At 33.7% G+C, this 3,620-nt stretch overlaps 1 long non-coding RNA gene across 1 annotated transcript; it reads right to left on the bottom strand.

Annotated features, from left to right (window-relative positions):
* Window positions 1-389: 389 nt before the first annotated feature.
* On the bottom strand, window positions 390-3,002 carry LOC110896918. The gene is made up of 3 exons (XR_002568281.1): window positions 2,903-3,002; window positions 2,121-2,205; window positions 390-619 (listed from the first exon to the last, which is right to left on the bottom strand). It is a non-coding gene; the product is annotated as an uncharacterized LOC110896918 (long non-coding RNA).
* Between the last annotated feature and the right edge of the window lie 618 nt (window positions 3,003-3,620).

Here is a 3,620-nt window from a genome sequence, read left to right as displayed (position 1 = left end):
TCAATGTTAAGAAAAGGTAACCCTTATTACAAATTGTTTTTGTTATAAAATAACTTAGACTCCTAGATTGGATATCCTATATCAATTCAGGTATTGTTAAAACTTACAGTCCCAAAGTATTGTTGGTAGTTATTTTGAAAAGAGGCTGAAAACCCTTTTGAGTTTTGAAAAAATTAAAGGAAAGAAAATTTATCTAAGATAATTACCTTCCTAACTATAAAAGAAAAATATTTGACTCCAAAAGGTGCAACATACCCTTCTACATGCATTGGTGGATCGTAAACTTAATATCAGGTGGTGGACTCTCAAAACACAACACTTTACAAAAATAAAATTTGTAACACTCTAACCCGATTTCTACAATATTTTAATAAATGCAGATGATTGGTCATAGATTTTTTTAAACATAGAACTTATACGTTTGGGTTAACTGATAACCTAGACGACCCGACATAACGAACTATTACACTTAAAAGCATTAAAGTTCTAAACTCGAAAACTTTGTTTTGCATGATCATGCTTCAACCTTTTCATAATCCTTTCCAAAGAGTTAGCAGTTTAATAGTGTTTGGTTCTTCACGTGCTTGGTCATTCGTCCGGTTTACACCTTTGCGAAAGCCTATCATAAACACTAAAAACAATTAGTGATTAAGTTAAACAATCAAACGATTAGTAATCAAAACATTTGAACGAAAACATTAAAAATATATATTTTTCAGCCCCTCACCCGGCCGGGTCAAGTTTCCACCCGCACGGGTCAGCTGAACGTGTTTCTTCTCAGAACCCTCCCCCAGCCGAGTCAGGTTTCCACCTAGCCGTGTGAGCTGAACATGTTTTCTTTCAACCAAGTTTACATCCAAATTTCATCCAAATCCATTCAAACTCCTTTTAATCGCTTGAGATTCATACCATAACATATTTAAACCATAATCCATAATCCGAATTTTCAATTTTTATGTTTCGCGCACCCGTTACCCGGTTCGCGCATATGTTTATTCGATCCATTATGAGGTTTAAGCACTTAAGCTTAAATCGTATGTATACTTTTCGTACCCTCTATTTTCACACTAAGACTTTCATTTATCTATCACCACAATTTCATTTGTGATGGGTTATTATAGGAAAACTTTTATATTCCGACTTTACCCTCAAGTTTGACGTTTTACAAAAGCGACCCGTTAAGAGACATTAATCAAAAAGTCTATGCCTCCCATTTTTATGTTACCAAAAGACTAACCCAAATATGGGATTCGTTATTATTTTTTTTATCCAGCCTTAGGGGTAATTTTCCCGATTTATCATTCGGGACGTTTTAGTCAAATATTCACATTGTGGACATATCTGTGGTTCTAATAGCCGTTGTACCAAAGATGCTAGACCTACCTCACTTATAGTGGTCTAATGTCCACCCTTGACTTGACCGACTCTAGTCGGATCATAAGTCCTCACTGAGAGCCTAATCCTTTTTATATACATGGTGTGGTTCAAAGCCATGACTCGTTTTCAATACCTTTGCAAATTCTTTTCACAAGTCACGACAATACTTACCCGTAACATAATCCTACCTGTAAGTATGACACTTAACAATTACAAGTGTTAAGTACTACGCTCAAATGGTGATATCATCACCATTTGACTTGTATGATCTGTTTGGTCTTTTAACCATCATTGGTTTATTCTTTATACAGTTACATAAGTGATGTACTTGCGATTTCGCTTATTTGACCTGTTATGATTTACGTCATAGGGCCTCCTTTTTACACTCATTAGTTTAATAAATAACATATGATTTACTTGCCCTTTCACTCGCTCGACCTATTTCGGTTCGCGTGAGCAAGTGGTTTATATCAAAAACATATTTTACTCGCTCGAGTCATTTCAGTTCGTGTCAGCAAGTATTTATCAACAAAACTCATTTTTACTTGTTTGACCCGTTTCGGTTCGCGTCATCAAGTATTTATAAACAAAACTCATTTTTACTTGTTTGACCCGTTTCGGTTCACGTCAGCAAGTATTTATTATCAAAACGCATTTTAGCTTGTTTGACCCGTTTAGGTTTACGTCTGCAAGTATTTATAAATAAACCCCATTTTTATTATAAGGGTGTAAGTTTTACTTACCGTGCGTCCGATCATGTTTTCTCGCGTCTTTGACCCGCTTGATCCATTTCGTTCCAAGCTCCCATCTAGCTTGTCAAGAGTTAAACTATCATAAATCACCCACAAGATGGTTACATTAGTCATCCAACATCGTGACCATCACACCTCACGGACTTTATACTATATTTTTCATCTAATTCTATTATAGGCCCGTTTGACTTTCAAAAAGTCAAACTGCTAGTTGACTTATAAAATGCACTAACAAGTTCAATGATACTTATTTAGGCATATTATCAAACACTTGATGGGCATCATTTTTAGACTATCATTTTAACTAATTTTGCCATACAAAAATCACCATGATTCTTTCAATTCCATAAGTTCATACATTTCTCAACATCAAGTTAATACAAACTTTCAATTATCATGAGCTAATTCATCATTTTGACCAAATAACATGGCTTCATCTTTCATGTCAAAAACTCAATTCTAAACATATATGAACATTTAATCAAACCTCTAAAATGATTACGTAATTTACACATACAAGCAAGTATGGTGATCATAAGCATCAAAACAACATCAAATTTCATTATATAATAAATACCCTTTTCATGTCATGTATGAACATATACTTAAATATCTAAATTGTTCAAGTATTTCACATATACTTGCAAGTATGATGATCATACACATAATTTCATTATCAATTTCACCATACTAATAAAAATATTAAACTCAAGGTTACCACCTTCAAGTTCATCTATATACATGTCATCATCAAAACATAAATTACAACATACCTTATGATCTCCAAGCTTAGATGATCACTAATTTATGTTCATGCATGTGATTTGGCCCTAATTCACCTTTCAATTTGAAGAAAATGATGAACTAGGTTTTTCTCCGTCTCTTTCTCTTCTCTGGTTCGACATACACACACTATGTGTGTGTTGTGTTTTAATTTTTATATTTTAAAACACATGTTTTCTTTTTGACAACTTTGGTCCTTCAAGTTTAGTTTTGATTATATAAGGCTACAACTCATTGTTTTATTACCTATTTACATGTTACTTAGGTTAATTTGTTTCTAGTTATTTTGTTTGCAGGTTAACTTTTATCACCAACAGTATTTTACCCGCTCATCCCTAGTTAATTTGGTTTAGTTACCAAATCCGTTTTTGGGATGTTACAAAATTCAAAAAATTTCAGTAAAATTAACACCACGAAGCGAAAAAAACAGGAGGGCTGGGGACCCCCTGTCCCATGAGAACCTCCGCCAATGTCCACATGCACGTCGTGTCTGTGTAGACTTACATATGGCTTCGCCACTGAATCACGCCATATTGAACACAATAACATCGATAGTAACGTTGACTATTAGAAATACGGATGATTAATAACATTGACAATTAATAATGATGACAAAATATAATACGAGGGTTAAGAAAATATAATAAAGTGAGATTACTTCTTGGTTTATTTATTAATTTTTTTAAGGCGACATTTCATTAAAACGGG

Source organism: Helianthus annuus, chromosome 12 (genome assembly GCF_002127325.2).
Source record: "Helianthus annuus cultivar XRQ/B chromosome 12, HanXRQr2.0-SUNRISE, whole genome shotgun sequence".
NCBI classification, from domain to species: Eukaryota; Viridiplantae; Streptophyta; class Magnoliopsida; order Asterales; family Asteraceae; genus Helianthus; species Helianthus annuus.
The sequence above is the reverse complement of the archived record's forward strand: the minus strand, read 5'-3'. Positions and strand labels throughout refer to the sequence as shown.